A 12,900-nucleotide genomic window follows, 5' to 3' on the forward strand; every position below is an offset into this window, starting at 1 on the left:
TTTGTTGTGAGCATTCTGTGCAAGGGGTGGTTCCTGTTGAACAGTAGCTGTGGAAAATGTCTAGAAGGCCTTTCTTGCATGTTGTATATCTCCTGTTTTATCACCATTGCAGTCTGGGTCCTTAGGGTAACAGGCTATGGGAGGCGTTTTGTGCAGTGCGTTTTAATAGGACTTTTTGTCTTCTCCAAACACAAGCCTCTGACACAGGGGAAAAGAAAGCAGGCTTGCCCCCTGCTGAGCACCATCATAGCAAGGTATGTCAGTGCTCAAACACTCATGGTTCAGTCTATCTAAACACCGCACATTTCAGAGCACAAATTGGCTCTGAATGCTATTTGTATGTGTATGTGGAAAGATTTGCATTGCGGTCTCATTGACCTTATTTTCTCAGTGAATATCGGAGAGTCCCTCTTTGTGGGGGTTGTCAGGAATATTTATAGGTCTCTCTCTCCACTACACAACATAGACACTTTTTCTTTATTTTTTGTAACTGTTCTGTTAGAACTGGAAACACCAAACGTAATTTTTTTCAAAAGAGTTCATTGGGTACGAGTGGTTTTTAACGTGTGTGGCCCAAGTGAAATTGAACACGCATTACGGTCAGGGTATGCTGTGCGAGGGCTGAATTTGTTCCCTGCTTGGTTTTATTCTGCCTTCACTCTCAGTGTTCTTGTTAAATCTTGGGCAGCAGACCCAAAAAGGGAGTCAGGTTTGTATCCGTTCCCCTGAGAGGATGCTCTGCTTCCTTGTTAATATCGAGGCACCGCTCCATGCCGGGGATGGAAATCCCAGCATTATTCACATCCAAGGTCTGAGCTGCTCTCACCTACTGCCAAAGTACAAAGCAGTCGTCCAGCTTGTCTGGCTTCTCATCTGGCACTTCATGAATTTTAACACCTGTGCATAGGGCAACAACATGTACTGAAGCCAACACACACAAAGTGTGGCTCACCCAGACATCGCAATAACATATCATTCAGCCCTCATTTACCGACAGACTAGAACATACAGCTGCAGACAAGCTGACAAGCTCTTGCAAGTATTGACAAAAATTATTTTCTGTTAGTTTCCCTGGAAAGGAAGGTGATAACCAGTCAAATAGAACAGCGTAAGTCAATCGCACGACATCAGCTGTAGCTCTTCTTTAACAAAGGAGACAAATGGAGGCTGACATTAGAGAAGACCTGCTTGTAACCCACGTATTCCCAACACAACAGAGACTCTTGCCAAGGCGACAGGTGCTCAAAGCCGGTAAACACAGCCTGAGCGTCCAGCACTGACCCACACTGGAGTTACAGTATACCCAGTGGATAGGATTCTGGCACAGGATTACATTACATTACATGATATTATATTTTATTTAGCAGACGCTTTTATCCAAAGCGATGTACGAAAAAAGATTTTGCACCGCTTCCAATCCCCGCCCAGTCTACATGCCTTGGCACAGAGTTCAGTATGAAATCGACTCTTACATGGTCCCCATTGGACTCATATGGACCGAATGATTGTGTATAATTAACACTGTGCATATGCATGTGAGAGACTGTAGTTCCTTTATATCTGGCTTCAAATCTCACATATTCATTTATAAAGAGTCATATTCATATACTACATAAATATTTGATTCCATTGTATTTATCTATTTAACTTTTCTTTTCTTTTTTTTGGCATATCCCTGCCAATTGTTTATGAAATAGTTGATTTCCTTATTATCATACGCTCAACATTTTCGAACTCAATGCTCATACTCAATATTCAGGTTCATTAATATTTTGCTTAGTGTTGTCTCTGATTTATTATGCAATTTGTGTAAATGATTGTACATATTTGTACAGTATACTGTATATCCCCAGAAAAGAAGAGTAAAAAGTTCTCGCCCAGATCTCGGAGTAAGCGGATGCCCCTGTTGGTCCATGGTCAGAGGTAGCAGACATGTGGGCTGTGTGCTCTGCTCCTGGTCTGTGCGGCGATCATACTCATGCTCAGTGAGGAGAAAGTTATCACACATGACTTCACTTCACTTCACTTTACCGTCTTTACTGGCACTCTTATCCAGAGCATCTTCTAATGCAAACAAGTCAGAGTTAATTCATTCCACCAGCCTTAAGATTAACATAAGGTTACTCATTCTTGTAGCCGTAAGGTTTAACCCCTTAAGTATCACCCTTTTGAAAATGACAGACCCAAAATGAAATGCTTACTATTCTTCAACCCTTTTGACTACCAGCATAATCCTGGTGTCTTCTGAAAGGTAATCCTTTGTGCTTGTCAGGACTACTGTAAGTATTACTAAATCAATGTTACAGAAGCTCAAACAGTGGAAGCAGAAGATTTTTTTTTTTTTAACTGAAAAGATTTTCTGTTTTTGAGTGGATGTTAATTGTTGTGGCAGTGCCTGATGCGTTTAGAAAGACAATGGAGCCACAGCCAAAACACTGAACAAATAATCTTTCAAATTTGATGACAATATCACCAAAAATGAGCATTATGCATGTTTCTTTTGTATGCTCTGTCTAGGCAGTTTTCTAAAAAATAACATTTGGAGACTCCAAGAGGACACATGAAAAACGGAATGATATTATGCGTCCTATGACATGTAAAATACTGTATTTTGCTTACTAAAGAATATTCTTAAAAAAAAACCAGCTTGCACTTCCCCCCGCATGTCACCCTCCCCTACTTCTCCCTCTCCTTGTGCTCTCCTCAGATAGCAACAGGTGGAGAAGATTGTAAAAAATAAACACAATAATAACATATTGTGGCGGCACGGATGGCGCAGTGGGTAGCACTGCCGCCTCACAGCAAGGAGGTCCTGGGTTCGAATCCCCGTCGGCCGGGGCCTCTCTGTGCGGAGTTTGCATGTTCTCCCCGTGTCTGCGTGGGTTTCCTCCGGGTACTCCGGTTTCCTCCCACAGTCCAAAGACATGCACGTTAGGCTGATTGGAGAGTCTAAATTGCCCGTAGGTATGAATGTGTGAGTGAGTGGTGTGTGTGCCCTGCGATGGACTGGCGACCTGTCCAGGGTGTATTCCTGCCTTTCGCCCAATGTATGCTGGGATAGGCTCCAGCCCCCTGCGACCCTGATCAGGATAAGCGGGTTCAGATAATGGATGGATGGATGGATAACATATTGTATACTAATATATTTAATGATGTCCATTGTTTTACGTTTTTGTCAAATACCCAACTCCCATCAACAAGTCAAACACATTCTACAATTTCACATGCTATTTATTATTCAAAAGCCTGCTCCTTATTTATAAGCATACTGAATAATAATACAATATTTTGAGAATGTATTTAGATTTTGACTGATATAATATGGGGTCATGACGATGAAAATTCCCTCTATTGTGGTCTGGAGCCAAAGGTGTTTTCACTGTCTTCCCCAGAAATATTCACTCGAGAATACTCGAGAGGCTAGACAGAAGAGAGATTCCTTTGGCCAAAGGAAGTCCTCTATTTAAATATAGGCATTGCAAATTTGTTATAAAACGGCAACCTTTTTGGCCATAAAATCTCAAGAATAGTTTTTGCCGAAGCGTAACAGACTCAATGTGTATACTGAAAATTATATGGTTCTGTAACACAGGCAAACAATGCCCTGTTGTCTTATTAAAGCCTAAGAAATATACACCATTGGAAACATAATGTCTTTAGCTAAAATGCTTCTTCCAGAGAAATTCTAGGTAAACAATGGACATTTTATTAATGTTTCACCTGGTTTTTAGAATTGCATTATTATGCATTTGGTCTGCTGGACCCTTGCCGTGAAAAGGACACTGACAATACCTTATGTCGTGTCGAATATGGATTTCCAGAAGGCAGAGAAGGCAAGGTCCCCCCACGCTTGTGTTGACACCCACATCTTACAAAATAAGGAACTGTTGTTGCAAAAGCAACTTGTTTTAACAAGTCAGGCATGTCAGTTTAATTAATATGTGTCTTTCTCGTGTTCTGTATCTGTGGCTGTGGATAAACAGGGCGGCTGCTGCCTCTGCAGGATACAGAAAAGAAAAACGAGAGATGAGATGACGTGTACCGGTTAAAACGTGTTTGTGATTTTGCATGCATTTACTTGCAAATTAATTTAGAGCGAACTGTTGTTCACTATTGCTGACAAATTGATGAAAGCATTGGAGTGACATATAATTGATTGTATCAGGATAAAGTGTTTTGTGGGAATAATGCTGAAGTATTCTAAAATCCTCCTCCACAGTTTAACTGGTGATCAGAAGCTTGGCAGGCTTTTGACACATGCCTCAAAGGAGAGTGAGTCTCCCAAATCTCTCCTCTCTTGAATTGACAGAGGAGGTTGCAGCGACCACATAAAAATGAGAGAACAGGAGGAACATTTTCAAAAAGAATAATCTGTATAAACCTATATAAACCTTCATAACCTGGAGTACGGGGTGCAAGACGTCAAACTAACATATCAAAAATAGTGCAGATGCATTACTCCAGCAGCTGCATATGTTTACCACTACAGTGTCCCCTCGTATTTTTAGAGGTGGTATCAGTGTCCCCGAATAACGGTATATCTAGTACGGTGTTACTAGGATTGCTGAAATTCTATAGCGCTGTGATATAAGGAGTGTTATGTCACAGGGGAACATCTGCAAGAGTTTGCCTCAATGTTCCCTCTTTCATAATGGGATTTACTAGCCCAGTTCTGACCATGAGAATGTCGTTTCACGATGCAAAGGAGCAAAGTGCACACTGCTAATGAGTATTTTTTTTTTTTCTTCTTTGAACTCAATTCCAGGCAAAAGAGGAAGTGCTAAAAGGCGGCCATGTTAAGCTTTAGCTGTCCCATTTCTCCTGCATCACACTTCTTCCTTGGCCCCTGGCCCCTGGTTGGTTGAGACTGAAAGGAGAGCAGTGGGCGTGACCTGGTCTCTGGTCTCGCCACATTCCTCTTGGAGCAGGGGTGAGACACAGGCCACACTTCTCACTTCCCTTAGTCACCAAATGCAGGGCTTCTTCCTCCACTAACATCGTGCTGGAGGGCTTCTTTAGCCAGATGGTATGTAACACAGAACATTCAGATCTTTCCGTGCACTTTTCCAGGGGGGAATGCATGCCAGCCACCATCTGAGAAAGTGCCATTGACCATGGAGCAGAACCCCCACCCACCCACTCGTTCTTCCCTGCATTCATATTTGGCATGCACCCAGAGACAGACCTGCGTTCAAACAGTATTTATAATAATAATTTACAAAAATAAGGGAAGGGTAAAACAAAAGTAAAAAAACAGATTAATCACCAAAGGTCTTATTTTTCCTGTTTCAATAAAGCAAAAAAAAAAAACAACCCAAAAAACCATCTGAATTGAGATATATTTTAATTCTGCTCATGGTGAGTAATGTTTCTTGTGGTTCACTTGTTTACTTCTGGCCTTGTGTTCTGTTTGTAGACAACCGTGAATCCAAAAAAGCACTCAATTATGGAAGGTACTTGAAGGCTCTTAGTCTTGAACCAGAAGAGAAATACTCAATATCAGCATTTTTCCCATGGGCTGTCAAAAGTGAGGTATTCTTTGAAGTCACAAAAATCCAATGGCATCAATTCTGAGATTAGTTATTTAATTTGTCTGATAATCTAACACAGGGTTCCACAACTCCGGTCCTGGAGGGGCGGTCTACGAGCGGGTTTTTGTTCCAACCAATTGCCTTAATTTTGGTTTTCTGACAGCTCTATGAACTACGCTGGCTAACTCTTCCACTTGGACACTGTATAATCTTTAGGATACACTTGAAATGTGTGGCTGTAGCTGGTGCATACACAAATGTCCGATCTGATATGATTTAGCAGAAGTTGGCATAAAATCCTGAAAATGAACAGCCCTTTCTCTGCACCCCTGATCTAACACTAGTTCATACTCCACTGGTCCTTCAACCACTGTGGGGGTTATATTTTTGAAGTGGACTGTGGCTAACATATCCATCTTTTTCTGGAGCCTTGAATCTATGGACCATTAAAGTTTGAGTGATTTTGTTTACAAAATGCTTGCTTCAAGGAATTTTCAAGCAATAATCATGTCAGTATTATAACTTGAAGGAATGAGATCACATTTACATCTAATCAACTGTATAGAATTCACTCTCTTCTCTCTCTGTCTTTATATTTTGTTTCTTTGACCTGTAATATGAATATCACTATTTGCCAAGGGAACTGTAGAATGGCCTGTTCTGCCTGTTTAAGTCCTCACACCATAAACATATCTTGCAGTCTGTCGGAGTATCATATTACATGGTCAAAATGGTGCCTGTGGGCATGAGGTATGATACAAAAACTTTTCTGTCTATCCCTGAAAGTATGTTACGGCTATTCATACAACCAAAAAGACAATAATTAACATTACCAATCAAAAAAGGGCTGCACCTGTTTGGCTCAACACTATTCTATTAATTGTCAGTGCTCATTGAAAGCTCAGTTTCACATTTCATCAGAAGTTCCATGACTTCCCCCTGCTCTGAGGGTGGGTATTTCACAGAGCTTCTGAGGACTGAAAAGATCTTACCGCAGTTGCAAAACTGAGGCCGGATGCAGCTGTGTAGGTAGTGTTTCCATCAATCTCCTAGCAACCCAGTGTGGTCGTAATACAAAGAGAAATTCTAATCATTTTGGAAAGCTTTGTGAAAGCCTTAGCACTGGTGTGTGGTGACAAGGATTGAGGTTGTTATAGTTTAGTTATATGAGAGCTTTAAACGTTTCCCATAATACTCTGTTTAAGTTCAGGACTGTTAGGAGAAAAGTTCATAAGACGGTGGCTTGATAGGGTATGTGTTTAAGATGTATGTAAGATAGAAACAGCTAAATGTGTCTTCTTCGACCAAATATGGAAAGGCCTGTCATTAAAAAAACATCAGCGGGTTCTGTGGAATTAATTTCACCATTCTTCCTAGTATTCTTCTGTTTTTTTCTTCTTCTTTGGATATTTAAAAATACTTTAACATAGTTTTTTCTGAATAGAAGTGAACTACCAGGGAAACGATAAAGAGGCTAAGGACCCAGAAGGATATGGAACTTGGGGTAGGTTGGTAATTTCTGGTCACTGGTTGTCAGCCATGCAACCAGACATCTCTATCAGGAGTGTAGAGATGTCTGCCTCAAAATAAACACAATTGACCACAGATTTACAGCAAGCTACACTGCTGTGATAGCTAGATAGCTATACATTTTGCATGAAAAAAGATGATTATGGTTGAAAGACATTGACTGGCTTTTTGAATTAAACCTCAGTGGAGGAGGAATGAATAGTCAAAATATATTACTCACCTTATTTTGTGCCATGCTCAGTGCCATGCAAACAGTCAAAAGGCATTCCACCAAAACAGAAAGTGTTGCAACATAGCTAGATAGTTATTTTGTTCCTTGCTCCTTAGCAAGCTACCCTAAAACCGACCTGTAGGTACAAATGCAGTGTGCTCACTATCTAGCCCACTAAAATCAGCACCGCTAACAGTCAAACATCAGTGGAGGAGGAAAAAAACAGAATGTTTGCATACTGTAGAGCCAGAGACAGATTTAGCAAAGTAATTTAATGGAATGTATTCACGTAATTATGTAGAATGCTTGTTTACGTCAGGGCTGGGCAACTTTAGTGAACCCAGGGGCCATAGAATTTATCAAGACTGAAAGGCTTGGACTTTTAGTTTTATATTAAATTGCATTTAATGTTCAGGACATGATCTCACCTGTAGGTGCATCTAGAATTGTTTTGCCCTTTTTTTCGATATTTATTATCAATGGGAATTGGCATAATTCTGCCTTACATGCCTAATTTGGAGTTTTTTTTTATTGAACTTGCTTCTGCATAATTCTGTGTGTTGGGATTATGTTGGATGCATGTCCTATTTTGTGTAGTTGTGCTCACTGAGTGGACCCTGAATATCACTTCCATATAGTGGAATGGGCTGTATAATGTATAATCAAAGAGTTAAGACCAGATTGTGATTGGTCTATTCATTTTTGTAAAATGTTCTCTTAATTGTGTACAGTGCTTAAAGATTTACTGCCATGCTACAGCTCCCTGATACACTGCTTTTTAATAATAATTTGAAGTGTGATCACATAAGGTTCAGCTGTTTTTCAGACCAAATTTCAGAATGGGGAAGAAATTATCTAAGTGACTTTGACTGTGGAATGATTGTTGGTGCCAGACAGGGTGGTTTGATTATCTCAGGAACTGCTGATCTCCTGTCACGCCCAACACTCTAGAGTCTCTAGAGCAGGGGTCGGCAACCCTGGTCCTGGAGAGCCGCAGGGTGTGCTGGCTTTCGTTTTTACTTGGCATTAATTGATCAATGAAAGCTGTTGATTACACAGTTAACCTACCTCACCTGGTTTCTTGGGTCTGAATTGGTTGCTTATTTTAAGGTGGAGACGAAAGCCAGCACACCCTGCGGCTCTCCAGGACCAGGGTTGCCGACCCCTGCTCTAGAGTTTGCAGAGAATGGTGCGAAAAACATTCAGAGAGCAGAAGGCCAGACTGGTCAAAGCTGACAGGAAGCTGACAGTAACGCAAATAACCACACATAAACAGTGGTATGCAGAAAAGCATCTCTGAACACACAACACATCAAACCTCTAAGTGGATAGGCTACAGCGGCAGGGGACCAATAATTCAAAAACATAAGTCTAATAAATACCTAATAAAGTGACTGAGTGTATATCATATAATTCACATCCAAAACCACTTTTACAAAATTTGTAATATAATCAAGCATAATGAAGCAAGCAAAATTGTTTACCATTTTTGGTTTGGTGGACGTTTTTATTTATCACAGAGCATTGGGTGTAAATATGTAAATATCAGTAGTGTAATGATCAGTAGTGTAACAAATTTGACTCTTACTCAGGACACTGTGCTCGCTCTCTCCCTGGCACTGCTCCCCCTCTCTCCCACTCTCCCTCTCTCTCCACTCCGCCCCTGTGCCAGAGAATGCTGGGAGTACAGTCAGCGCTGACTCACACCATCCTTGGCCACGGATTCCCCTGGCACACTTTCAGCCGGCTCATCTCTGCCAATGAGCTGCAAGTACTGAGGCCACACCTCTGGGACGCCATCCTCGCCCCTCGCCCCTCCCCCGTAAAGCATTCCTGTCAGGCGGCATGGCAGTCCGGGGGAATGCCCTGTCAGCTATGACAGCCCCGAACCGGGGCCCCATATCACTTCTAAGGGCTGTAGTCATTTCTGTGTCCATGTGCTCCTCTGCTAGAGCTGCATTCCAGTATTGGTTAAGCACTGACCAAGTTTAACACAGGCAGTATGTGCAGATATATACGGAAAAATCTATATCTATCTGTGTATCTATCTATCTATCTATCTATCTATCTAGCTATCTATCTAGCTATCTATCTGTCTGTATGTCTGTCTGTAGTGATTTATATTTCCTCTATTTCTTCAAACCGTTCTTCAATTAACCCTTGGAAGCCTAATTATGTATTTTGCGTCAAAAAGCATCTCTGTCAAATAACTCTCTTATTTGTGAACATAGGATTATTTTTTATTTTGTCTTGTTATGCAGGGGAGATTTGAAACCCTCAAATAATATGTTGAATTGTCAGTCAGTAAAAGTAGTATCATCCAATTTGTTTAATTTGACCCTTTCAGTTCTCTGAGCAAATTTGTGCCAGGTACTCTGCTGATATGTCTATGTATTTTAAAGCAATGGCATGTCCTGTTGAGATGCCTCTATAATGTGATTACTCCATACAACCTATTATTGCAATGTAGATGACATACCTGAACTCACAGTTTTCATTTTGGAGATACGCTCAAGTGAACATATTTTTTCACTTTCAGTGAAAATGATTTCTTTCTCATATAATGATGCTCACCAACTAAACCATATCATATCCAGGTCTACTCTTGACATTTTCTGTTAAGGACAAGTCTTGTGAATCTATTAGATAAACCTGTTTAATATGTGAAAAACTGAGAATAGAGAAAAAATATCAAAGGTCAAAGGATTAATATTGAATTGAGTTTTTAAAAGCAGTTGTCATTGTTGAGGCATTTGTCAAGGGTAATCACACACACGGAAAGGGACTGGGTCCTTTGACCAAGTGACTCAGTCCACTTTGTCATACAACATGACTGCTCCAGCACAAAGTTTATCCTGGCTCTCATCTCTCATCGCCACCACTAATAAGGAAGTTCCTGTGGTTACCAGAGGACTTATTCTGCCCCACCATCAGTGCTCTGCTCTCAGTGGCCGTGCTCATTCCACATAGCAGTGACGAAGAACTGATTTTCCCAACCGCTCAGCTCACCCCTCTCCCACCCACAGGAAGTGAGTAATACGATTACACGCAGTTACTCGCACACACTGACCTTCTCACGGCTCATTCCTTTCCATTTCAACACTATCGAGAAAGATGGGTTCTAGCCCCTCCCCAGAAGTCCCTCAAACATTCAACCAACAGTATTTCTTCCCTTGAAAACAATACCAATTCAAACGTAACAAAACAATTGTAATAGTTATTTATCACAGCACTGATGGCATTATCATTGCCATTGCTTAGCAGGCAGCCTTATCCAGAGTGACTTACTGTACAAAAGTCAATTAATAATGTAACCATGATAGCAGTGGGTAAAACATGTATATAACCTCCTGTGAATGATTTCTCACTGCCAATAACGGCCCTTAACTGCCTTTAGAATGTAAGGAAAGCATACCATATAATGCGAGGCCATTCAGCTCATCTAGACTGATACAGTAATTCATCAAGCCCGCTTCTGGATACCCTATATGGTTTACACCAATGGCTTGCCAGAAGGAGAGTACTTTCCGTACTCCAGAATGTACCCAGTGTAATATTTTTCATTCATCTGTATATCCCCTGTATACATTTAGATTTTGTTTATGGCATGCTGACGTATTGTTTCACTGTCCCTTAAACCTTCCCTCAAAATGTGTTTCTTTTTTCAAAACAAATTGTCTTGTTCCCACTCTATGAAATCATCTTTAATGTCTTTCTTCCATGATTCCCGAACCAGACTGCCAGTTCCATTTCATTCCACACCTATCTGGTTCCAGCTTGTCTAAAGAAGCCATTACATGTCTCCTGACAAAGACTGAGGTGAAAATACATACCACGCACCTGCATGCAGATGTAAGTATATATAGAGGCTTCAATGTTTGCTTTCTGTTGAGTAAACAGATGCATTGTGTTAGCGGCTCATGCACTGTGGTCACACTGAATCAAGAGGGGGCCGTGCTGTTGTGCTCAAAGGTTGGCTGAGGTTGGCTTTGGCCTTGAGTTATTGGAAGATTATGTGTTAAAACTACACTGTAACATTGGTTTGAGATTATGTAATGAGCAGAATTAGCGTTAACCCTGTTCTTGCTACACTGTTTTGAGTTAAACAGTTTCTGAGCATTTTCACCTTTGACAGACTCACAGGGTACAGTTCAAACAAAATGGAAAAATGCAAAATGAGTGTCAATAAATAATCAATAGTGTTTATGCTTCATTAAAAAATGATTTAACCTTGGATTCAGTTAATTTATAAAATGATTATGTCTTCATGCAGGTACTATGGACTGTAGACAGATAATGTATGACTAAGGAAGAATGAATCTGGGGAGGCTATTTATAGCCTCTTTTGGTGATTGATTTAGGGAATCCCCTTGCCTTGTTTTATAATACCCAGGTCTTAGCTGACATCATCACACCAGGGCAACCACTCATTAATAATTCAAGCCATTTTAATCCCCCCCACAATTAAAGTACAAAGGAAGCTCCCTGTGATTACCCTTATTAAATGGCAACTTAAAAATTCTGCTCACATAAATCCTAAGAGGTTTATGCAAATCCATTAATATATGAAACATAATAAAAGGTTCAGCCTTTTTTGTGTGAAACCTAACTCTTGTACAGTATAGATTTTAGAGATCCAAACCTCAGGTGCTGGAATTGTTTTTGTTATGGTTGTTTCTCCTTTTTCGCCCTTGGCTTAGTCCTCTAATAACTTTTAGCCCTCACTCTAGAGGCTTAACAAACTTTAGTAGGCTTATTTTGATGGCTGACCTCTCGCCTTAATTCAATTATAGAGCAGATTGGCCATCTGTTGGGACTGTAGTGCACATGATAACATTTTATAAGCAATATGCGTAAAGTTATCTGAATAATCCAGCAGTTAGCTGAACAATCCAGCAGTAAGTATTGTGACCAAAAAGAGTGTAGGTATAGGCTTGGGGAGGGATTTAAGTTTACGGTGAGGGTTTGGGTTTAGGGTTAGGGGTGAATCAGGATTAAGGTTATGTGTTTAATAGTGCCAAATTCACCACACAAAAAATGTTGATGTAATTTTTTCAGCTGGTAGCTTTATTTTAGAGGATTATGTTTTATAGGATAATAAGTTGGGGCTTCACCATTAGAGACTGAATGCACAATGACATCACACATCATACTAATACATTTACATGGGGCAGACACTCATATCCAGAGTGCCTTACGCAGTTTATTATTCTAGAAAAGTCCAATTGGTCCATATGCTACGTAGATATTTATATGCTCCAAAACACTACTACAACTCACTTCTACTTCTACATCCCATTTTGTTTAAGGACAGAGAGGTCATTTGCAACCCAATTTTAAAATGTACACCCATTCCCAATTTTCCTCAGTGTACATGATTAACAAACAAAAGGGGAAGAAATAATGTAAGACTATATGGAGCCAGCCTTCATTTGATTGTAGGAAGATTGATTATAAGATGTTAAAGGTTTCCCTGGCTGGTGGCCACAGGCTCCTCAGCTTAATTTACCCGTGAATGATTTATAGTACACTTTGACACATCTCTGTTAACTAAAGAAATCCTCTATAGAAAGGCCAGAGCCCCGTTTTCCTGGCCTGTCCATCAGAGCAGGCTCAAGACAATGAAGC

Source organism: Conger conger, chromosome 12, assembly GCF_963514075.1.
Source record: "Conger conger chromosome 12, fConCon1.1, whole genome shotgun sequence".
Classification (NCBI taxonomy): domain Eukaryota; kingdom Metazoa; phylum Chordata; class Actinopteri; order Anguilliformes; family Congridae; genus Conger; species Conger conger.